The following is a 25428-nucleotide window of genomic DNA, read 5'->3' as shown; positions in this document are numbered from 1 at the left end:
AAGGGATGTGCTGGAGGAAAATCTGTTTCTAATTGTCTGGTCCTAAGACATGTTTTTCCAGGGCTTAGGAGCTTAGGAGTCTCTCCCCAACAACTAGGCCATAATAAAATGAGGAGGTGGCTGTTACAGAAGAATCATAGATGGATGCATCTCTACAACTGTTTAGGATCTGGATTCAAAGCAAACTCTCCTCTTTGTCAATCAGTACAACTTTTTTTTTGTTCATGTTAATCGCTTGACAATTCCTCTCAAATGCCAGTAAAAATTACTTGAATGAAAACAGCAACATTTAAGGCAAGTGTGCAGTTTATAACAACAATATTTGATTTATATGCCATCCTTCAGGACAACTTCATGCCTATTCAGAGTGGTTTACAAAGTGTGTTATTGTTATCTTCATGACAATCACCCTGTGAGGTGGGTGGGGCTAAGAGAGCTCTGAGAAGCTTGACTGATCCAAGGTCACCCAGCTGGCTTGAAGCCGAGGAGTGGGGAATCAAATCCAGCTCTCCAGATTAGAGTCCTGCCGTCCCTAACCACTACACCAAACTGGCTTTAAAAATATTAATTACTGCAGTGTGGCCATGTGATCCAACAATGGCCAATGTCATGGCTATTCCTGTGAAGTGGTACATGTGGCAAAAGAAAGTTGCCAGGAAAGAAATAACCTGGGTGTTCACAACTTGACTGCCACAGAGATATGTGGAGGGGAAGCTGCTATCGAACAGGTCACAAGCAGCCAGGCCTAAGTGAGTCATCATGCAATTTATGTGGTATCAAGTTGTCCAGTGGTTACTTCTGGACTGGGCCCCTCCTAGTGTAGTGGTTAAAGTGGCAGGACCTCACAGGGTGTTTGTTGTGAGAATAACAACATACTTTGTAAATTGCTCTGAGTGGGTGTTAAGTTGCCCTGAAGGGCAGTATATAAATCAAATGTTGTTGTTGTTGTTGTTGTTAAGGGCCAAAACAGCTCTGGAAAGGGCCATGCCTTCCACCTTTTACTGACAGAAATAAAGCCTGGAATATTGGCTGAACTGTTATGGTTACCTAGCAGCAGCCACTGAGGTCATCTGGGTAAAGCTACAGATACTTGTTTTATCATTTTGGTTTTTTTAAAGCTCCATTTTTTTTTAGTTTTCAAATTTTTCTGCAAACCTGGGGCATTTTTCAGGTGTGTAGGAAGTTCAGTCTTGTTTGTTCATGGCTCGAGTCTCTGGATTTAAGTATTCACAGATGTTTGCCATTTGGCTATTAGTATATAAGGTATCTTTAAGATAAACTTTCTGTTTCTCTGCTAGCAGTTCTAGCCTGGTGTCTGCAGTTAGCAGTGTGCTCTAGGCCTAATTGTTTGTAAGTAGTTGTTGCTTTCTAGTTCTACTTGTAAACACATATTTTGGCCTCCAGTAAAGTTAGTAGAGACCTCATATTGTGTTTATGTGGAGCCAATACTTAACCTTCCAAATCTCCAGGAATTTCCCAATCCAGAGTTAGCAACTCTACATTCTTGCTGGTGGAGTAGGGAGACTATGACAAAACTTATATTACAAAACATGGCCTTTTAAATCATTTTATCATGATCTGGGTTAGCTTCCCTGCTATACCAATAACTTAAAGATATTTTGATCAAATTCTTATGTCCCACAGCAGCTTTCTCCTTACTTCGGAACCAGAGACTCTAGTGTGGAAATTAATACTATGCCTTGATACAGAACATTTTTTTACCAATGTAACATGAGAACTAGTTATGTGTGACTCAGAGCAACAGTCCATCTAATTTAGTATAATCTACCCTGATGTAGAGTAGATCTTAAGCTTACCGGCAGAAGTCTTTCAGTCAGGCAGCCAGAGATACTAGGAGTGGGACCTATGTTCTTATATTTGTAAAGCACAAGCTCTGCCACTGAACTATAACCTCTCCCCTTGAAAATCCTTTCACCAAATTTATTAGAAAGAATTTTGCAGATACGTACACACGAATGTAAAGCAGTGGTTATTCTTCATACCAGCTTGGTAGAACCATATAGAGAAAACGGAACAATCTTTCGTCTTTCCCCATTTTTCTGGGGGGAGAGTTAATTATGTACTGAATGTCAAAGGCTTAGCAATACAAATACTATTTCCCAGGAGTCTTCAAGTGATCTGCAGGAGTCTGAACGTATCCCCATTCCACTGACTCAAAATGCATCAGAAAGTCATGTTTATTCATAAAGACTGTATCATCTGCACAACTTTTATGGCAGAATGTTAACATTTAAGTGTGCAAGTTGCCCAAGAACACTGCAATACATGTCTGGGATTTTAGAAGCTCACATAGTTTACTGAACAAAGTTAGGCCATTGATCTGTTTTGGTGGTTTCAGTACTTCCATTTTATTGTTTGCTGATTGAAGCAAAACAGAAATTGTGTTTTAAATCCCATTTTGGAAATAGGAAGTTTTTGCATGAGATGCCTTTGCCTCTGCTCCTCATTTTCTTCAGAAGAGCTTCTTTTTGTATATACAATGCTACTTAAGCATGCCTTAAAAAATCTAGGGTTTAGCATAGAGCAATGTGTACACTATTTTCTTATATTACTGGGTATTGATAATGTTTATATAATTTAAAACTTGGGTTGCCAGGCACAAACTAGGCAATTCCATCACTTCTGAGATTTCTTCAGAAGCAGCATCATCTTGTCATCCAACAACATTTTTAAAGGTTATTTTTCTGCTGCTAGCCACAGCAGTGGCAGTGGCCAGCAGGGGAGGGGGCTTGGCAACACTATTTAAAATATTTGAGATTATTTTTCTTGCACTTGTAGATGTCAATAATAATAAAAATCAACAAAGCCACCAATTTAAAAATCACTCATAAGATGCAGAATAGCCGCAAAAACTACTCACTAAATGCCAGGTGGGAGTCCTTTGTAAATATTCAAGGGAGAGGAAACATATAGGTGTTGGAATATGTGTGTGTTGCAAGGTCTGAGATTCAGTCATTATGGGGTTAATGTGTTTACCTACCATGCTATTGTTTAGATTGACCTGGAAAGGGAACCTGGCACAGAGCCAATAATCTGCAAGCCCGGGAAACTTGAGAGTGTTTGTAAACTGTTATTGGTCAACAGGTCAGGTGACTGTCCTTTCAGGGTCAAGAAGAAGGAGGAAGAAGAAGATTCTCCATTCTGTTATCCCAGCTCTTTGTTGTAAACAGTAGTGAAAAATGTAGCTCCAGGCATTTGTTATTTTGTAGCAATCCTGTGACCCTTTTCATTTAGTAGTAAATGTTTTTAAAGGTTAACTCGTGTACTGACTCTCTATTGATTCAAAATCCATTGTACCTCTGAAGTAAAGCTATTTTTTAACTTTTCCCCCAACAATAGGAAGATTACTGAGAAATGGGGCCATCACTGCAAAAGCCCTGTTTCCAGCTGTTACAGTCCCTATCTGCTGAGGGTTTTCAGGGATTAGATGAAAAAGCTGCAAAAGGCTTTAAAACCAGCACCTAGAAAACTTACAAGTAAATTTATAATGAGTATAACCAGGATAGAACAGGCAGTATATGCATGCATCATCAAGAACCAGTTAAAAATGGGTCACTTTTTAATGACCCAATTGATGTTACCAAGGATAGATTCTTCATGGGTAACTTCACATAGGGGCTATTATAGAAGTGAAGCGTAGAAGTTACAGAGGTATGGATCAGCATAGCAACATTTAGTGATCTACAAAGGATAAGAAGTGATGCATTGCTCAGAAAAAAAAGATACCTACACCTCCAATCTGCTTTTCAAAAAAGCAGATCTGGGTCCACGAACACTCTTAGTTTCTTCACCTGATAGGATAACAGATATCCCATCTATCTCTGGCAAATGGATCTCTTCCAGAACACAGGCATCCTAACTAGCATATTCTCTGCTTTGTCTAGATTAAGTTTCAACATCTTAACTTTCATCTACTTGACCACAGACTTTAGGTTCTGGACAGAAACAACATTTTCCAAGTGCTTTGTTAAGAATATAAAGAGCTGGGTGTCATTACTATGTTTACAATACCAAACCCATGTAGTAATCTATAGACCCCAGTCATTCCCAATAAACTTGCTAGACAAATGAAGAACCAAAATCATTGGAGAGTCTGTCTGAAAACGCTACCAAGTGTTCTAATTGGTCCAAGAAGAGTGGCATAGTTGCCCACATTAAAAACTTCTGAGAGATCCAGAAGAATTGAAAGAGAATTCTCCCTTTCAATTTGTCAGACATCAATCATACTATTGTCCCCATGCCACAAGCTAAACTGAAAAGTACTGTCATTCAGGAATCTCTGGATTTAGTGTATCCTGACATGCGCAATCATTTTGCCCCTCCCCTAAAGGAAAGATTTAGGACTGGTCTCAAATTGGTCAGGTCATCTTTATCCAAACATGTTCTCATTAACAGCAAATATACCACTTCATCTTTCAACATCTGAAAAATGAATAATCCTAGTGAATAATCAGCAGTTATAAATGATTAGATTTCACTCACTATGATAGGCAAGGATCAGATTTGCATGTTGTGGCCTTCACAATTACAGCCAGAGAAAGCAGCCTGATTTGATTCAAGCAATTGCATCAATTCGTTGAGTCTGATGTGGCTGGCCCAGGATCAGTAATCAGTGAGGTGCCCCTGACGCCTGCTTCCACCAGACCTTCATTCCACACTGTGATTACAGCCTCCATATGGTTATCATTCACCTAAACAATACTTCAGGGTATTCCAGAGTCCTAGTGAATCCAAGAGTGTCTGAGGTGATTCTCTGCCATTGGGGATCTATATATAACTGATACGTGATATTAATTACATACGGTAGGCACATTTGAGAACAGACCCTTTACAGGCAGTCCTTATGGTTAACTGAAACCTTAAAAATCATTACATCCATGACTTCTATGCTGTTACTAGATTGTATATCTGGACTATTCATGAACATTGGTTAGTTTACCCTTTGGAACCTCAAAGGACAGAACAGGAAAAGCGTATGTGCTTTGACTGGGTTAAATCATTACATATGGACCTGTCTCAAAGAGTTGCCACTGAAAACCAGTTGTCATCCATGTGGAATGTATCTCTCTTTTGTGCCCCTTGCCTTGTAGAATGTCCTGCCTAAGAATATCAGGAGGGTTCCAACATTTCTGTCATTCTGCAAACTATGTAAAGCAGAGTTGCTCAAGAGGGCTTTTCTATAAATATAATTGGGCTTCAATATAACAGAATTGTTCAAAACAGTTGATTTATAAAGGGAAAGGGATTGTGGACATGTTTGCTGGACATATTACTTATATTGACGAGTGCATCAGCACTCTTTATCTTGTCTAATATGCTATGATTACTCTGATTTCTGTAATCCTAGTCCTGGCACATTGCTTAGTAGATAAGCAACAACAACAACAACAACAACATTCGAGTTATTATTATCCCCACAACAAAACACCCTGTGACGTGGGTGGGGCTAAGAGAGCTAGAAGCCGTGACTGACCCAAGGTCACCCAGCTGGCTTCAAGTGGAGGAGTGAGAAATCAAACCTGGTTCTCCAGATTAGAGTCCCGCACTCTTAACCACTACACCAAACTGGCTTTCTTATCATCTTGATTGTATCAACTGTGTAATTCACTCTTGAGTCTTAGCAAGGCATAACAAACAAGACATAACAAAGCAAGCAAGCAAGCAAGCAAGCAAACAAACACAATGCTATACATCTTCACATTGAATTACTTGCTTCATTTATATCCCACCTTTTCTCCTCCATAGGGCCCAGAATGCCTTACAACATTGCCCTTTTTTCCATTTTACCCATTTTCAGGTTCTTTTTTTGGGGGGGGGCACCATCTTAGGGGGCTCTGTCGGCTTGCTCCCCCGGAAAGCTCACCAACCGTTCTATCCTTCCCAGAGGCAAACTGCCGTAGGTAAGACATTGCAATGCAATTTGCCATTTGTACTCCTCTCTTCTACTATTTGGTAGTATTATGTGTTATTTTGCACCCCCACCCCCCAACAACGCAGGTTTAAGATTGAAACATCAGGGCCATTTTTTAGACTTGTGTATGGAAATGTGGTGGAGCTAGGGAATACATAGGCAGGTACCGCTCATGAGGGTTTTTTTCTCGGTCTCTGTTCAAGATTATTCTCTTGTGCACAATTGCCTATTTATTTTCTTTTGGATATCATATAATTCCATAAGAACATAAAATGCTTTTGAGTATCTGACAAGAAATATGATTCAGCTTTAGTGCTTCTCTAACATACAGTCATTTTTTTCTCAGATAGGTGACATTCTAACATTGAATTTCATTTACACAAAGACTATGATATTAGGAAACAATTTAGTGTAATCACTCGTTTCATTGCAAAGAAGAATCCAAACATTATTCTCTGGAATGAATTTTTCTTTCAGTGTTGTAGATAATAATGATGGTTTCCTAGATGATGTTGCAAAGATTTTTTTTTTGGTGACCTTTTCACTTTCACTTTGATTCCTTCTTGTGTGAGGTGGCTTAGTATTGTTACTAGGGTATTAAATCAGAATGGATCCTGGCTTGCTGTATGACTTTTGGGTATTGTTTCCATTAGCTGTTTTATATTCTAGTGCATACTGGGAACAACTGGTTAAGTCTGATCCTTCTAAGGACTAGAGGTGTGCATTCATCTATCAAACAAATGAAGCAATGAACCAATGAGGTTTGGTTTATTTTCTGGTTGGGTTCCTGAAGTCCAAAGTTGTTTACTTGTTCCTCTTCTTCCACTGTTGACACACTACTTTCTTGAGTATACACTGATGCCTGGTGCCTCAGATGAATCAGAAATAATGGCTGAAGTACCAGGAAAACTACATGTATGGGACAGAGATTCTCCCACCCTTCTGCCATCTGGATGGCCACAACCAGCCACTTGAATGCCTGGTGCTTCCATCAGCATAGTCAGACGAAGCTGACTCCCCATATGAATATAACATTTACAAATGTCTTCAGTCCTCAACCTGAAAATGTAAACCACGCTTCACTGAAATCAACAACTGTCATTTATTTTAATGGTTCTGAACCTTGTAGTCTTTGCCTTAGGACTACAAAAGCGAACTCTGAGTGCAACTGTAGGATAAACATGAAAGCTAACTGAAATCTGAAAAAGCAGAGCAAATTCCACCAACCAGTCTCATGGAAGCTTAAAATGACCCATTTCCACCCTGACTTCTTGGTAGGTGATGGCCTTTTCTCTCTGCCAGGACAACTGCAGTCCTTAGCTCTTTGTACCCCTGATTTGCATAGGAGCTGTTCATCATTTACCCTGAAACTCCCCTTTCCACATCTCCTTCCTTGAGTGGTATTTTTGTAGAGAATTATAGCAATATTATTTTAAACAATATTATTTTAACAGGATTATAAAAACCAGCTGCCCTTTTGTTCTCTCTTGAATGGTAATCTTTTATTTATATAGTACATCCTGCCAGAATAATACTGTGGGTGCACAATTATAATGCAGCTGATGTTAGAACCCAGCTTATAAAACCGAGATAGCAAAGGGAATCATTTATATCCAGAATGAGAGAGAGAGAGAGAAAGAGAGAAAAGTGCTCCTTTTATTTTATGCAGAGCGGGTCATGTATTTATTAAACATATTTATTAAATGTGTTTTGCTTTGCTTTTTTTCTTTTGGGTATAAGGGGAAAACCACAGCTCTGCTCAACAGCATCAAGACTTGTGGTTTTGGTTTGAGGAAAATATTTTTCATATGATGTTTCCTTATTTTCCTGCATGTACTCTTTTTTTTTTACAGCTTAGCATACAGCAGGGAGGAAGGAATAAATTCTGTGGCTGATAATGGGCTCCATGTCCACTGAATCATGAAAAACTACCATTACTGCATTTTATTTTACCAGTGATTGGATTCTGTAGGACCTAATTTGTAAGCAACTGCACAGCTTACTACAGCTCTACTAACTCTTTTATCCAGACCACGGAGGAGCCAGCCGCCAAACATATCCTGAAACCTCAGGGCTTATGCACATAACTTCTGACCTAATTAGTCAAGAACATTCTTATTAAAATCATTGTAACTTCTTTTTATCACTGCGCTATTATCCCCTGGTTGCTTCTGGCAGCTCTTGTTATTAAAGTTTAATTAAGCTTCGCTGCCATCAAGTGGTACATGCCATGAACTACACTTCAAAAAGATAAGCGGTTGGGGTGTTGGGGGGGGGGAGGGGAATGACCTCTACACAATTTAAAACTACTATGGAAGAAATAATATAAAGTACTATGTCCAAAGCAGGGCAGTCAGCCAGTATAAAAAGTTATCATATCTTTGCTCCCAGCAGTTCACGGCAGCATACACGGTCCCCATTCCCCCATTTTAACCTCATAATAACCCCATGAGGTGGGTTGGACCAAGAGAGAGTGGCTGGTGAAAAGGTCATCCAACAAGCTGCATGCTTGAGCAAAGATCTGGACTTCCCTCATCTTAGTCCAACACTGTAATCGTTACTCAACACGTCTCCAGGGCCATTTCTTAGACTTAAAAATGGAGTCAAAGGTGCTATTTCTCCATGCAGTGAGAAGCCATTCTCCTACACGTGCAGCATGTCCTTTGCGTCTAGCAAGCAGCAGTGGCTTTATACACTTTGGGTCATCTCCTTCAGGGGGGTTGCTGGCAGTAATGGATCTTTCCCCACTTCCTGAGAAGCTTCCTGTGAGCACCCCATTGTTAGGTGTGGGAGGACCTCTGAAGACAACAAGCTGAGACAGGGACTGCAGTGAGAGACACTCAAACACTGGCTGGTTTGACTCACATCCTGTTTGCCAGTTAGGAACAAGGAGCCAAGTTTCAATGATTTTTCAACTTATTTTTCGTCTGTTCCTTGACTCATTTGGGGATGTTCAGCAGATTACCTCCTTCTTAACAGTGTTGTACTGTGCAGTCAGCATTTTGTACAAGTGCATTCTTGCACAGCCGGATTGACTTTTACTCCCTCCATCCTTGCTGCACCATAATTCCATGCAACAGGCAGTTATTTAAACAGTTACATCAGTTGAAAATCAAGTAAATCATTCATAAATACACACTTAAAAAAATCCCACTGGTGGATGCTTTTCTAAATAGTCCTTAGTAAAGTTAATGACTGCTGCTTTGTTTGGATTGGCACCATTTCCACACATGCACACCTCTGGAGAAACCAATGCAAATCTCTTTGACATGAATTGTAGTCATTTTGTGCTGAACCAAACTGGCTCGTGTCTTGTTGTCACAACTTCACAAGGTAAGTTTGACTACTGACCATGTTTAACACAAAAAAATTGTGGCATCCCTAGTGGGGATAGAAATTGGCTAAGCTCACCACTCCTCCCTGTTCTCTGAGCAAAACATATGTAATTAATTCATTTTCATTTGGTCATTAGAAAGAGGACAGACATTTTGATCCTGTCTATTAGTTGTGCTATTCCTTTTGACCGAAATTTACTGGGCAATCCTATGAAGAGTTACTCCAGTGTAAGCTCATTCATTTCAATGGGCTTTAGACTGGAGTAACTCTTCTTAAGATTGTGCTGTTAGCCATTAACATTAGATATGGTGAAGCCAAACTGGTTATCTTTTAAAAAGAGATAGTAACTGCTCAAGAATGTGAATGAGAATCCAATCACAGCTATCTTCCTGGCCAGCAGTAAACTATAGGCATTGTGTGATTTATACCTCTCTTTGTCAGCTGTATATGTAATATGTATAGCTAATCTTGGTTCTAAAATTTAGCTGAACTACATTTGAAGGGTTCCCTCAAACCTTGAGAACACAAAGTAAACCTTAACCAGGAACTTTATTCTTCCTGGGTTTTGTTTGATAAGAGTAACGACTTGAGCAATACCTGTTTGGATTCCTGAGTTTCACCTGCCATGTCCTAGAAACTGGTTGGTGTGCATGCATATTACATTTTGTAACTATGATGACCAGCAGCATTGGAGAGATGCTTGACCCTTTCCCTGCTTCCTGTGTTTCAATACAAGTACCTTATCCAATTGCTTTTTCCCAATGAGGTGATTCACATGGCTGTTTATACTTGCAAGCACAGGAGTGGAATTGTGTGGTGGGAAAACCAGCAGAGTGTAAATTTCAATTTGGTAAAGAGCAATGGTAGGTGGGTTAATCACTACTGTTTCTTTTCTGCTCAAACTTGCAGCCATCTAGAGCTCCTTCATTAAAAGCTGACATCATGGTCAAGCTGGAAGGGGCTGCTTTCATTAAATTGTTGGCATTGTTGAAAAGGGCTCCCCTTTAGGGTTGATATGAAATGAAGGGTGAAGGTGTTTACCAATTCAGAGAGATGACAGTGTACTGCTTTGACCATCAGTTCGCCTCATGTGTTCTCAATGATGACTTCGCTGTCTTGATATACAGATCTGATTGACTGCATATCACTGTGATGTCATCACATTTGCTGTGTGATCCCTGATGTCTACGATTATTTAGCAGAAGGGAAACTACAGCTGTGAACAACTGCACAGAGTCATGAGAAAGGTAGAATATTTAGGAAACATTTTCCCTCCTTGAACATTACTTTAACTATTACGACTTCCAAACAGCCAAACATTTATTTATTTTTATTTATTTATGTCGTTTATAGTCTTCCTTTCTCACTGAGACTCAAGGCAGATTACACAGTATGAGAATAGTACAATCAGTATCAAGTACATTTCAATACAGGATCAAGGATATTTCCATAAACAATGCCATAGGGTAGATAGATACAAGTTTAAAAGACAACATTAGCAAGAATCCAGTACAGAGTAGAAAAAATACTGAAGCAGAACATAATCAGTTATAGGACTGACATTAGACAACACGGAGCATAGGTGCTACATATGAATACGTATTTAAAGCAACAGATAATATGTAAGGCAATATAGTGATGAAGTCTACGGTCCCTAACTCATTAGTGAAGCATCTGAGACCCCATCCCAACAATATAGCCCTCCCATTTGAGTAAAAAACCTTTTTGAATAGTTTGGTTTTGCATCATTTGCGGAAAGCCAGGAGAGTGTGGGCTCCAGAAGAACCCTGCTGAGTGATACCAGAGAAGCTTTTTATGGAGGTTCCAGGAAGAATCCTTTCTGGCATTTTAGTTCTCCAAATCTCTTCCCCACCCCTACACCTGAGAGGATAAGCTTTTTGCAGGAAGTCTTCTGGCCACATCTGCATGACTAAAGTCTAAAGGTATGGTTAGAAAGCATCTGACTTTCCCTTCTCAACAAAGAAACACTTCTAAAACTGAGGGTGAAGGTTTTGACACATTCCAAATCTACAAGTAAAAAGCATATCTCCACAGGGCTCTTGGCCCATGAGACACTTAATGAAATCTAGGTCCATGGATCCAGGATCAGCTAGGAGCTAAAGATCCCCCCTTTTGTTTGTCTGTTACATGTCTATGTTTCTTTGAAAGCACTTTAAATTGCTAGTGGTGTCAGAATATGCCCTGATGTTGGTGAGAAAAGCATAATGGAAAGACTTAAATTAAATGTATAGTCACTTCAAAGTATGTAGAAGGGTGTAACTCTTTAGGATTGCACCATTTCTATTGTATCTTAAAAGTCCTCTTAGGGCTGAGTGCAAGAAGTGTATTGGCTCAACTAGGTGAGCCTTGGATTCATGACAATTACCAACCTGGGTGTACTGCATATCAGTAAGTAAAGCATAAGAATGAGCTTTTGAAGTTTGGAAGTTTTTGCACTGTAATCTTTGTGTCTCTCATTATTTGGGACCATCACAGTACAAACAGTGAATGGTCACAGGAGTGACTTTTATGCTGCTGCTATTGATAATCCAGATTTTCCAGGGCAGAAAGGAATGCTGATTGCTGATTTTGTGATCATTTGCTATTCATTACTATGCTATTGATCCACTCATGAAGTATGCAGAATTACCAGATGTGCTCCCATCCTATTAACGGCAAATACAGCTTTGACTGCAGTATAATGTTGAGCCTGAGTAAAATAAGTGATATCACTGTCATTAAATTTAGAAGTCCACATTGTGGCTCAATGAGTTGTCTCTGTGGAAATTATGCCAAAATTTATAAAGAAATGTTTTATTCCTTCAGATGTTTGAGTTCCTCACATTTATCTCTTTTTTGGGGAGGGACACAATATCTTGATTTTCCTTCTCCATCTGACTCAGCTCTAAAGTACAGGAGTTGACGGGTGCTGGAGCCAATACTGTATCATGTATGTTGTTCCATCAAAGGCAGATGATGAACTGAAGTCTTATATCTTCTTGCAAGGGCATGGAGACACAGATTCCTCCTCTTCAGGAGCAGGCTACTAGACTTAAAGGTGCCATACCAGGTACGGTGGTAAGTGCTGTGATGGATTTGAAGTGATTCAGGGCTTTGAGCGGCTTGAGGGATCAGTTGGGGAGAAACTGCTGGTTCAGTGCAAGCTTTGGGGTGGAGGGTTCAGGGTCCAAGTCCAAATCAGCAGGCAGGGCTGTATCCCAGGGTGAGAGGGCTCCTCCTGAGCATCAGAGGAGGCTACTAGAGGTGTCCCAATGGCTTCCTTCAGTGGGAGTGTTAGGTGCACAGTTGCCTCCTAGTCTTCAAACTCTTCATCTGATGAGAAGTCTGTGCTCTAGTCTGTGACAAAAACACCCACTCTCTCTCTCAGACAGACAGACAGACAGACAGACAGACAGACAAAGCCTATGTTGCAAGAATATTTTATAATCTTTCAAGGAACTATTGTACATGGTACTTTGGAAGAAAAGAGAAGAGAAATAAGCGATAAAGTTATATATGTGGTGGAAATCAGCTCCCAGGACCGCACAGTGATGTCACTTTGGGGAACAAGGGGAGAGGCACGGCGCGGAGGGCAATCTAAACTCCCCTCTGTTTGGAGATCAGGGGTGAGGTCACCGGCCATGTGACCATTTTCAAGAGGTGCCGGAACTCCGTTCCACTGTGTTCCAGCTGAAAAAAAGCCCTGTATATATATATACAAACTATCTGTGGAGCCAGTTCATGGCACAAGCTACACAAGCAGCTGCTTAGGGAGGTGGGGGGGGCATGAAGATGGGAGTAGTGCTTTCAACCCAGTGGTCCATGGTTTCTTCAGCTATCCCAGTCATGCCATCACAATTCAAATCCAGGGTAATCTCTACATGAGAGTTTTACCTTTTAGAAGGCTTTTAACTCTACTCCACTCTTGGTCCTGTTTGTCCCCTCCTTCCTTCTTTTTCTATGGCCCTAAGCAAAGAGGGACTCAGAGCTCTTCAGAAAGTTTCATCCCTTCATGATTCTTAGGAACTGGATGGCACTTGAGGATGTCTGAGTTCTTCTCTGATTAGACCCAGACATCAGGTTTCCTTGTTACTGAGCACGCTCAACCATGCTGAAGGAATTCTAGCTACTGCCACTGAAGCGCATAGGGTTCAAGCCTTTGCTGGAGCTCTGGAAGGTGGAAGTGGAGGCACAGGTGACACTACCTTAACACCATGCAGTTGCATGATCAGTGAGTGGTGAGTAATGATGATATCTCTGGTCTGTGTTGAACATTGCTACCCCCTCAGTAGCTGTATGCCTGCACAGTGACATAATAGCCCCATTGGTGGCTGCCTCTTCATCCTGATGCTCTCTTTTTAAATTTTTTATTGGATTAGAAATCAAATTATTATTCATTACAATCAATTCCCTTTGAATATTCCAGTTCTAACCCCCTCCCTTCCCCCCCCTTTTGTTGACTTCCAACAGTTTTCCAACCCCTTATCTAATTTTCCCCTTAATCATTTCAAACTTACTTTATTCTATTAAACATACACTTTCATTCTCTTCTAAGCTTATCTATTATAACACAGTGCTATCTCTATTCCCTTCCCCACTTAACTTATCAAACTAAGTATTACATTTCTAACATATATTCTTTAATAATGTAACATTTTATCTGATTTTCATTCTCTATCTTAATCATTCTAGTCTCATCAATATGGGACAATCAATTTGTCCCCTATTATGCATAACTCTAAGTACTTCTATACACATTGTATACCTCCAATATAAGTCAATCAATTTAACTTATACTCTATATGTTACTATTTACTTCCTTCCACCTTTCTTATATTCATTCTATTTTGATTATATAATTATATAGTTATATAGTTTACCTATTATACAATTATCTGCCAGAAACATACTTAGTTACTTATATCCTTATAATTCTTAAAATAACACTCTATTATTTAATACTGTGTATAATAATCTAATAAAACCATTGCTTAGAACTTCTTATTTAACTTCCCTCCCCCCGGTAAAGTCACTTCTCTCTTCTTTTATTGTATTTCAGTAATTTTCAAACTGCCACAGTTCTCCTCCCACCTCCCATTTTTTCACCAAATACTGCTTCAGCTTCTCCCAATCCATATTAAACTGTCCTGGATCGAGATCTCTCAGTTTCCTTGTCATTTTATCCATTTCCGCCATGTACAGCAATTTATAAATCCAGTCCTCCATAGTTGGCACTTCTTGTACTTTCCACTTTTGCGCGTACAAAAGTCTAGCCGCTGCTGTCATGTAAAATAACAATGTCCTATGTTGTGCTGGAATATCTTCCATTCCCAAGTTCAGTAGAAGCAGTTCTGGGTTCTTATTAATTTGAAATTGTAAAATCTCACTTATCACTCTTATTATTTCCCCCCAGTACTGCCTAGCTACCTCGCAAGTCCACCACATGTGGTACAGAGATCCTTCATGCTTTTTACATTTCCAGCATTTATTAGACATGTTAGAATTCCCTAGCGCAATTTTCTTTGGTGTCAAATACCAACGGTAGATCATTTTATAAACATTTTCCTTAATATTAGCGCATGTCGTAATCTTCATCGTATTATTCCACAAGTGCTCCCACGCCCCCATTGTTATCTCTTTGTTAAAGTTTATTGCCCACTTCACCATTTGAACTTTAACTATCTCATCTTCTGTTAACCATTTTAACAACACTTTGTAAGTCTTAGAGATTTCCTTTTTATCCTCTTGCAGAATTACCTCCTCTAGTTCCGAGCTCTCGATTCTTATCCCTCCCTTCCCACAGTCCGAGTTATAAAGATCTCTAATCTGTCTATATTGAAACCAATCATAACTTGGAGACAACTCATCTTGCGTTTTAATTCTTAATTTGGAAGATTCTATCCTTGTTATCTCCTTATACGTTAAGCATTGTTGTTCATTATCGACAGTTCTCGGATCTATTACTTTGTATGGAACCACCCAGGAAGGGATTCCATCCTGTAGGTAATTTCTATACTTCTTCCAGATTGTAAAGAGGCTTCTCCGAATGTAATGGTGTAGAAACATAGAGTCTGCTTTTACTTTATCATACCACAAGTATGCGTGCCATCCGAATATTTTTTTGTATCCCTCTAAGGCCAGTAGTTTGCGGTTTTTCAGCGTCATCCAATCTTTCAACCACACCAGACATATTGCGTCATGATAAAGTCTTAAGTTGGGCAGCTGCATTCCCCCTCTCTCTTTTGAGTCCTGCAATACTTTCATTTTCACTCGAGGCTTCTTGCCTGCCCATACAAAGTCCGATATTTTCCTCTGCCATTTTTCAAATTGCTTAGAATCCCGGATAATTGGTATTGTTTGTAGCAGAAACATCACTCTCGGCAACACATTCATTTTAACTACTGCAATTCTTCCCAACCATGACAAATTCAATCTATTCCATTTAATCAAGTCTTGCTCTATCTGTGTCCACAATTTCTCATAGTTATTCTTAAACAGATCTATATTCTTTGCAGTCAGTTCAATTCCCAGATATTTCACCTTATTTGTTACTTCACAATCTGTTATTTCCGTTAATTGCTGTTGTTTTTGTTTAGTCATATTTTTACATAATATCTTTGACTTCTTTTTATTTACATAAAATCCCGCCAAATCTCCAAATTCCTTAATTTTCTCTATTACCTTTGGCATGTTCTCAATTGGGTCCTCTACAATTAACATTATATCATCCACAAATGCTCTGACCTTGTAGGAAAAGTCTTTTATTTTTATTCCACGGATTGCATCGTCTTCTCGAATCTGTATCATCAGTATTTCCAGAACCAAAATAAACAACAATGGGGACAACGGGCAACCTTGTCTTGTACCTTTACCTATGCTCAATTTCTTAGTCACCTCGTCATTCACCACAATTGCTGCACTCTGGTCTTTATAAATTTCTTTCACTGCTCTTATGAATCTTTCCCCCATTTGTAGCTGTTCCATGGTGGCAAACATAAAGTCCCAGTTCAAATTGTCAAATGCTTTTTCAGCGTCTACGAAGAAGAAACCAACCTCCTTATCGCATCGTTTGTCATAATATTCAATAGCATTTATCACTGTCCTTAAATTGTCTTTAATTTGTCTATTTGGTAAAAAACCAGCTTGTTCCTCCGCAATAACTTCGGACAACCATCCTTTTACTCTTTCCGCCAGTATCTTCACAAAAATTTTATAGTCATTGTTTAATAACAAAATGGGTCTATAATTTTTAACATTGGTCAAGTCCTGTCCCTCTTTAGGGATCAATGATATTGTTGGCCTCGCTCCAAGTATCTGGAGTCCTTTGATCCTTCAATACTCCATTGATCACTTCCCTTAAAAATGGCACCAGTTCGTTGGCCATTACCTTGTAAAATTTAGCTGTAAGTCCATCTGGGCCTGGCGCCTTTCCCAAATTTGTTGGACTGTATTGCATTCCTTAACTCTTCTTCTGTTACTTCACTGTTCAGTTTATTCCTCCATCTTTCCGAAATTACTGGGAGCTTCATTTTACCCAAATAACTCGCTATTGAGTCTTTGTTCACTTCTTTTTTATTATATAACTTTGCATAAAATTTATAAAAGGCTCTGCTAATAGCGGTCTGTTCCAGGCAAACTTTATTGTCATCACATATTTTATTTATTGTCCGCTTCTCCTTTCTCTTCTTTAATTGCCACGCCAAATATTTCCCAGGTTTATTTGCCCCTTCAAACGACTTTTGATTCATTCTCTTAAGATTCCATTCCAATTCCTTATTGTTCATTGCCGTCAACTGCTCTTGAAGGATTTTAATGTCCTAATATATCTTCTTTTTCCCTGGTCTTTTCTTTAATTGTGTCTCCTTGGCTTTTATTTTTTCCATAATCTCCTGTCTCTTCTCTTCTCTTTTCTTCCTGGCTCTTCCATTTAGATCCATTAGAATGCCTCTAATTACTGCCTTGTAAGTGTCCCATACCTTGTTGGTTGGTACTTCTCTGTTCATATTGTACTGTATGAAGAATTTAGTCTCCCTTCTCAGCGTCTCCATGTTTTCTCCCTCTTGTAACAAATCCTCATTTATTCTCCATCCTCTCCTTTTAGTTCTTTTCCCGAACTTCCACATAATTGGATTATGATCTGAGCCTACCATAGGCATTATTTCCACCTCCTTAGTCCAAAGCACTAAGTCCTTTGAGGCCCAGATCATATCAATTCGTGACAACGTTGAATGTCTCGCCGAGAAAAACATGTATTGTCTGCTTTTAGGATTCTGTCTTCTCCAAACATCTTCTAAAGTTTCCTGTTGCATTAATGCAAAAAAAGTCTTTGGTAGTAGTCCCCTTTTCTTTTGCACAGTTGCTAATTTCTTGTCCTGCTCCAAATTAGTAACTCCATTGAAGTCTCCTGCAAGAATTATCTGGTCATAAGAAAGTTCGTCTAATTGCTTCCTCAAATCCTCAAAGAAGCTTTCTTTTGCTCCATTAGGTGCATAAATTCCAATCACCAAGACTCTCTTTAAATTCCATGTACATTCCACTGCTAAAAATCTGGCTTCCACATCTCTCACCACTAATTTTGGCTGTAGCTCCTCTTTTATATACAACGCCACTCCCCTTTTTTTCTTTTTAGAGGCCGCTACAAAGTCATTACCCAATTTATTCAATTTAAGATATTTTACATCCTGCTTTCTAATATGGGTCTCTTGTAAACACACAATATCACATTTTTGTTTTGATAGCCAGTGGAAAATGTTTTTTCTCTTGTTAGGTGAATTAAGTCCATTTACATTCCAAGATAAAACTTTACACTCCATATTCATAGCCTTGTTGTTGGTAAGTCCTTTTCATTGTCCCTAATGAACTTTTCCATTTCTAATTCAGATCTGATGCGCTTTTTCACTCCCCCAAATTCAAAGGACATTCCTTCAGGCAATTCCCATCTGTACCTTATTTTCATGTCCTTCAGAATCTGGACTAGAGCTTTGTATTTTTTCCGGTCTAGCAGCACCGATCTAGGTAACTCCTTCATGATGATAACCGTCTTGCCATCGACCTCCAATGGATCTTGAAATTGCTTACTCACAATCATTTCTCTTGTATTTCTGGTCGTAAACTGCACAATCACGTCTCTTGGTAGTTTCCTCTGGGTCGCGAATCTTGAATTTATTCTGTACACCACATCTAGGATAGCCACAATTTCCTCCTCTCCTTCCCCAGGTATTCAGCTAACACCTCAGTGATCTGTTCTTGGGCCGTCTTTCCTTCCACTTCCGGCAAGCCACGAAACCTCAGCTGCTTCTCCATATGTTTGCTCTCCGCAACTGCCATTCTTCCCCTCATCACCCTCATCTCCGTTCGTTGCGTGTCTGCTAGGGTCTCCACCGCATTTTCCACTACATTGACTCTTTGCTGTGCCGCTTGCAGGTCATTTTGTGTCATTTCCATACCCTTCTTCACTTCTGCCAGTTCATTCTTAAGTGTCTCTTTAAACTCTTTCGCCAGCTCAGGTATCATATCCTTAAGCTCCTTAATCCCTTCTGAAAGTTTTTTTATCCAAGTCCTCTATCGCCGCTTGCCACTCTTTTTTTGACATCGTGGGGCTTGCTTTACCTCGCTCCCATGAGTCTGCTCGCTTCCTTAGCTCCATGGCGCTTGGCTTAGTGTCCTTTTAGTTTAATTGTCCTGGTCTTTTTCCAAAAAAAAACCTTTTAAAGAGTCCAAAATGTCGGGCGTCTTTTCTCTATGGTTCCTCTATGGTTTTTGTAATCCAATATGGCTTACTTCCTCTTCCGCTGAAGCTGCAGCTCTTCCCCTTTCAAAAATGGCGATTCCCTTCTTCCTGTCATCCAGAAAGGGCCACTTCTCTCCAGCAACTCTATCACTATTACGTACTTCCTGTTTCCCGACTTCCCACAGCAGTTCTCGTGATGGTAAAACTTTCTCACAGCCTGATATCTCCTTGTAACCACAGGTATGTAAATCAATAGTCCAATTTCTTTAATAACTCCATTTAACTTAGTCCTTTTTCTAATATGGTTCTTGCCGGATCCTCCCCTCCTTGTAATCAATCTGTTGCAGTTTAAAAGTCTACTTTAATGCTTCGTTGCTTTAAGTAATCTTTCCCGTTTCAAGAGATAGTGATCTTTACCTTCTCAAGCACTTTTCACGGGTTGTAATCGCTGTTTCAATCTCAGATTCCCATCAGTTCTTCTTGTCCCTGTTGAAGCTTGGGCATGAAGGTCTTATGCCAACCGCATTGGCTCCAGGACTGCCGCAGAGATTTCAGCCGACCTGTCTTCGGGTGGGACCTCAAGGGACGGGAGGGAGTCCGTTGCGCAGGACCCCCCCTCGCCCGAGATCAACGCGCCCTGAGGTTCTTGAGCGTTCTATGCCTGTTCTCCGCCTGAGAACAGTTGGCCGCGGGCTCTTTTTGCCCCGCCGGCCGTCAAAACAGCAGCCCGGACAGCTCAGCACTTAGAGCTGCGTTAGACCTTCATGGATCCCAAACCGGAAGTCACTCCATCCTGATGCTCTTTTAAGAGGCAAGAGATACTAGAGGTGTGCATTAAGAAAATCTTTGTTTCAGTTTTGAACCTGGGCTTTCTGAATGAACTCTGTTCTGTTATTGGTTTGTTTTGACTGGGCTGTTGCCAGTTTGGATCCAATACGTTTGGGTTTTTTTTCTCATTATGATGAGTGTTCTGCATGTGCAAGGCGAGTGTTGGTTATCCTTTTCAAGGGGTGAGGGTGGGGAAAAAAGGGTCTGGGGCAGCTGTTTTTGTACTTTACAGCACCCAAATTGCACAGAATACAGCCCTCCCTCTGAACCATTGTTCCACTGAGTTTTTCTTCAAGTACACTACCCACATACTGAACAACGGAGCCTGAAGTGGGTAAATGTTGGTGGGTGCATGCTATGGCAGGAAACTGGTTGGCAAAGCAGTAGTGATGCTGCAGCAGCACTGGGGAGGCATCCAAGCAGGAGAGCACTCCAACCAGCACAGCAATGCCATTAAATAAAAATCCTGTGATGAGGGGCAGCTAGCAGCTAATTCTTCCTTTTGCACTTAGTCAGCATTCTGCTGCAAAATGAGGTGTTCTCACCTTAATCACCAGCAGTCTCCTCCATCTCCCAAGTGCAGGCAAGTGGCATGAATCCTCCCTCCTTCCAAATAGACATCTGTTTCCCCATAACTTTTCATTTTTCTGTATGAGCAGGCACAAAAAAAAGGATGCCCCCCCATGGAGTTAAATTGAAAAAAAAACTTTTCCAAAGCTGATGGGTATGTGTGTGTGGGGGGGGGAAGGGAAGCAGCACTCTTCCCCTTTGGATAACCTGATTGGTAGGGAGACAGTGCCATTTCCTGGGAAGCACAGAACAAAAATGCGCTTATACACACTGCACACATTCCCTTTTCCACCAATGGCATTAATTGGTATAATGCTAAGGGCTTAGTCTCTTCCGTTGGGATCCAAATGGTTGGTAGACTTGCCGTTAAGGAAAACAAGATGCTGTTGACCCACTGCCTGCTTGCCTGTGCTGTCATTGTGTGGGTAAGAACTGAAACAAAACACACAAACTTTTTACTGGGGGGAGGGGGAGGACTCATTACAACTTTGTTTCCCGGGTTTGGTTCACCACTCTGGAAATGAAGCAGACAATTCCAGGTGTATTTCTGGCTCATTTGTTCAGTTTTGCACACCACTAATGGATACTCTTCCCCATTCAGCAGTGTTCAGCAGTTCCTGCTTAATAGTCATCCAGTAAACTGCAGGATGAGTAGACATCATGCCTGAGCCAAAGCTTCTTGGGTAATATGGCTACAATTGTCTCTGATCAGAGCTATCTGATGGTTCTGTGGTCTAAATACATAAGTAACATGAGGGGGCTGGCTTGGGGCTGAAGTTTTGACAGGGGTCACCACCACACCATCCAAGAAGCAAGAAGTTGCTATAGGATAGGGGTTAAGAGGTTGGACTGTGAATCAGCACTCTGCTGGTTCAAATCCCGCTACTGCCTTGAGTTCAGTAGGTGGCCTTGGGTAAGTCATTCCTCTCAACCCCAATTGTATTGCAGGGACAATGATAACATTGACCTTGTTCACTGCTAATCCGTCTATAAAGGCCATATATAAGCACAGTTATTATTATTATTATTATTGTTGTTGTTGTTGTTGTTGTTATTTTTCCTTTAAACAATATCATTTGGAGTGAAGAGACTGTATTTGGTTTAATCAACAACATTAGCATTCAAAGCTGTTTCCTCTTCTGAAAACTTGTGCTTGCTTGCTTTTTTCTATGTGAATGGAAATTCTAAGACTGAACAGGGTTTCTTGAATTCCAAAGACTTGTGAATGACTTGTTCACTGTAAAAGCGTTCACTACTGCTAAAACAATAGGTTTCTGTTGAACATTTTCCAAAGTTATTTCTTACCTCAGGCACGATATTGGATTATTATGTCGAGCTCTTGTTGCATACAGTGTGTATTTCCAGATAGGCAAGCTTCTGCTTTGCTAAGATATAATTACACTTTAAATTTTCTTAGAATGCCATGATAACAAGGGCCTTTTTTGAGATTCTTTTTTCCCCCGAACATTGTCAAAGTGACATTGATAACCCTCAAACCTTCTCAATGTCAGCCTTTCAATGACAATTAAAGGACTTCAACTGAGCTGATCTCAGAGAGTGTAGTTCATGTCATACCAAAAATGCGTGAATGGATCATCATACACTGACTTTACCCTAGAGAGGGAGTCCATTGTGTATCAGAGAGCTCCCTTTTCACAAATTTTCTCTCTCTTTCAGAGCTAACTCTGTAAGGTGGTTTGCAGCATTGAGGGCAAGACTGGGTAAGGTCCATATTGTTAACACTTGTTATAATGCAATCCTTGGTATCTTTTCTTACCTAACAGGACTTAAAGTCTATCTTTATTGTTTGTTATCTTCAGTCATTTTTGTAGGTCTTTTGCTACCCTCTAGCTGAGCTTTAAGCCTCCTATCATCTTCCTCACAAAATCTGTGTTCATTACAGTTTATTGTAGGGTTGGGGGTCAGAGAGAGGGAAGGAGGAAGGTAGGAAGGAAATGAATAGAATCCTTGAACTTGCAAAATCTGAGGTGTTTTTCTCTCTCTTTGGTCCACCAGTTACAGAGAAGATGGCTTTAGGAACCCTGAAAATTAAGGTAAAGCAAATTCATCTAAATGTTTTGTTTCTAATATACAAGAAATAATTGTGAGTGTAAAAGTACCAGGAAGAACTGATATTATTTGGCAATAGGATCCAGCTCAGCTTTGTTTAAGAGGTTTTACTAAGCATGGCAATAGAGCAGTGTAATATTTCAGGAATGCTACATTAGAATTTAGCCGTCAAGATACATAAAGCCAGATGCTCAAGTAGTCTGTTTTTGTTTTCCCTTTGAGTACTGCCTACAAAAGCTGTATAAGGATTTCAGGATGTACCGTCTACAACACTGTAATAGGAAGAAATATTAAAAGTGCAATACTACGGAACAGGACTGTGATCCTCAAGAGACAACTTAAGCTAAGACCCAAGTAAATGCCCAACAGAAGTAGAATAAGCAGGGAACAGAATAATAAGTTTTGTATTTTAAAAGCGACCACACACGAAATCTGATGTTAGCCTGTTCATAGGTAAAACTTAAATGAAAACACAGCAAAATATACAAGGACTATACATAAGTTTAACATAGTGAAAGAAAGAAAGAAAGAAAGAAAGAAAGAAAGAAAGAAAGAAAGAAAGAAAGAAAGAAAGAAAGAAAGAAAGAAAGAAAGAAAAAAAGAAAAACTCTATCACAGAGAACATATATTTGCCCAGGAATTATGAGGAACAATCGGACTTCTACAGTTCTTGTTGGGTGAATGAACTGAAAGGAACCATAGGACTTTTGCTTTACCACAGCTAGGGACACAATAGGAAAAGCGTAAGAGCCAAAATAAGATGGCTTGACTCAATAAAGAATGCCACAGTCTCCAGTTTGCAAGCTGTTAATGATAAGACATTTTGGAGGTCATTAATTCACAGGGTGTCATAAGTCAGAAGAGACTTGACAGCACATAACACATGTAATACCAAGGAGTCATGAAAAGGGGGCAGGGATGAGTTTCTATGGGATGGGGGGAAAGTGGTCTGCACAGTTATGTGCCCTTGAGTCTCTTCCTTGTTAAATTATAAGTATGATCTGAAGGAAACCAGCTGGAATTATGTATTGAACAGCAGCTTGTCAGGCTGGCAATTCAGAATCAGAACAAAATCCATGTAACACTTTTTAGTAGGAGCAACCAAATTGACCCCCCCCCCCAATTTGGCTTCTCTTAATAAGAAATATTTCATAGATTTCATTCTTGCTGTGGGACCACAGTATGGTTTGTGCAGATCAGTATGGCTGTTCAAATCTTCTAGCTCAGAATCAGATCATACTCAGCAGGCCGTGGGACATTTTCCAGAGATTCAGATAACAGCAAATCCAGGTCATCTTTCTAACAGCTGAAATGAAATCATAGACATTCCTTTTCAGTCTAGAAGCAAACTGTTGGAGGGAATCAATGATATTATCTGTACGCCGTGATCCAGCTACTCATGCTCCGGAGTGGAGTTGATTTTTGCAGTTGATCCTCACTTTCTGCTATTTGGTAGAAGTATATATTAAATTATATTAAAATTAAAAGAAGTATATTAAAATTGTCTTCTCTCTAGAATTAGCCTGCTATGAGAGTGCCAAATTTTGAAAAGAAAGGTCTTTCGTTTATGAACAAAGACAAATTGGTTACCTACGTGACAGCTCTTTTAGCTGTGTCTGCCTTTAGGATTAGAAGCAATTAATAATTAGAAGCAGTTCTCTATTATTAACATACCTGATATTGTGGTTATGCAGTAACTTGGGTAGTAAGGGCCACCCTAAAAGATGGGATTGCCAGAAGATGGCTGCCTGAAGACATAGTTAATTTACAAGGACATATGGAAGGAGATGGTTCTTCAAATATGTGGGTCCCAGGTAGTGATAGGCTTTAAAGGTTATAACCAGCACTCTGTACTGAGCTCAGAAACAGACTGGCAAACAGTGCGGTATGTTTTAAAATGGGCAACATATGCTCACAGTGGTTTCCACATTCTGGACCAGTTGTAGTTTCTGGTTTGTTTTTAAGTGCAGCCCCACACTGAACATGTTGCAGTAATCCAACTGAGAGGTTAAAGAAGAATGGATTAGCATGGCCAGATCAACTGAGGGCCAAGCTACACATGACGAATGACACTTGAACGGCAAGTGGATTGAGTGGAGGGCAAGTGAACAGGGAGAAATACACTTGCCACTCAAGTGTCATTCGTCATGTGTAGCTTGGCCCTGAGTCTAGGAAATGCTAGCCAGATGCAGCTGATAGAAGGTGCTCCTGGCCACCATGCCTATTTGCTTTTCAAAGAGTAAGGAAGGGTCTATAAGCCCTGCCAAGCTCTTAACTTGCTCTGAAAAAGCCAACCACTCCATCTAGGACAAGTGGATTTAATACTTCTAGAATTTCATCCTTCCCGATAAGCATTATCTCTGTTTTGTCTGGATTGAACTTCATTGTTCTGCCTTAGCCACCTGACCACAGCCTCAAAGTACCAGTTCAGAACCTCTCCCCCCACCCCCGTCTCTCTGTCTCTCTCTCTGGTGAGAGAATAGAATCCTGTGGCACTCCGCAAGACAAATCAATAAAACCAATATTACAGAGCGCATTGGATATTTACAGTATATTTGTATATTTGCTTGTATTCACAAATATACAAGTAGAGCATAGGTAGATGCAAAGAGGTATACCTATTAGGGTCCAATCTCCATTCCTCAGAGATCCAAAAAGAGTCTGCACTCTAAGATAACTGATTTTTTTCAGGGTGGTAGCTGTATTGGTCTATAGTAGGAGAGAAAGATCTGGGTTTAGTAACATCTTAGAGACCAACTAGATTTCCAGGATATTGAAAGTCAAAGCTTTCTTTTTCAGATACATGGATAGAAGTGTAAATGTATCTGAAGAAGAGAGCTTTGACTCTCAAAAACTCATAACCTGGAAATCTAGTTGGTCTTTAAGATGCTACTGGACCCAAACCTTCATTTGTGTTAGTCAACTCACTTTTTTTGCACAGCCATAAAGAGGATCTCCTTTA

This window comes from Eublepharis macularius, chromosome 7 (assembly GCF_028583425.1).
Source record: "Eublepharis macularius isolate TG4126 chromosome 7, MPM_Emac_v1.0, whole genome shotgun sequence".
In the NCBI taxonomy this organism is placed as follows: domain Eukaryota; kingdom Metazoa; phylum Chordata; class Lepidosauria; order Squamata; family Eublepharidae; genus Eublepharis; species Eublepharis macularius.
Note: the sequence above shows the minus strand (reverse complement) of the source record.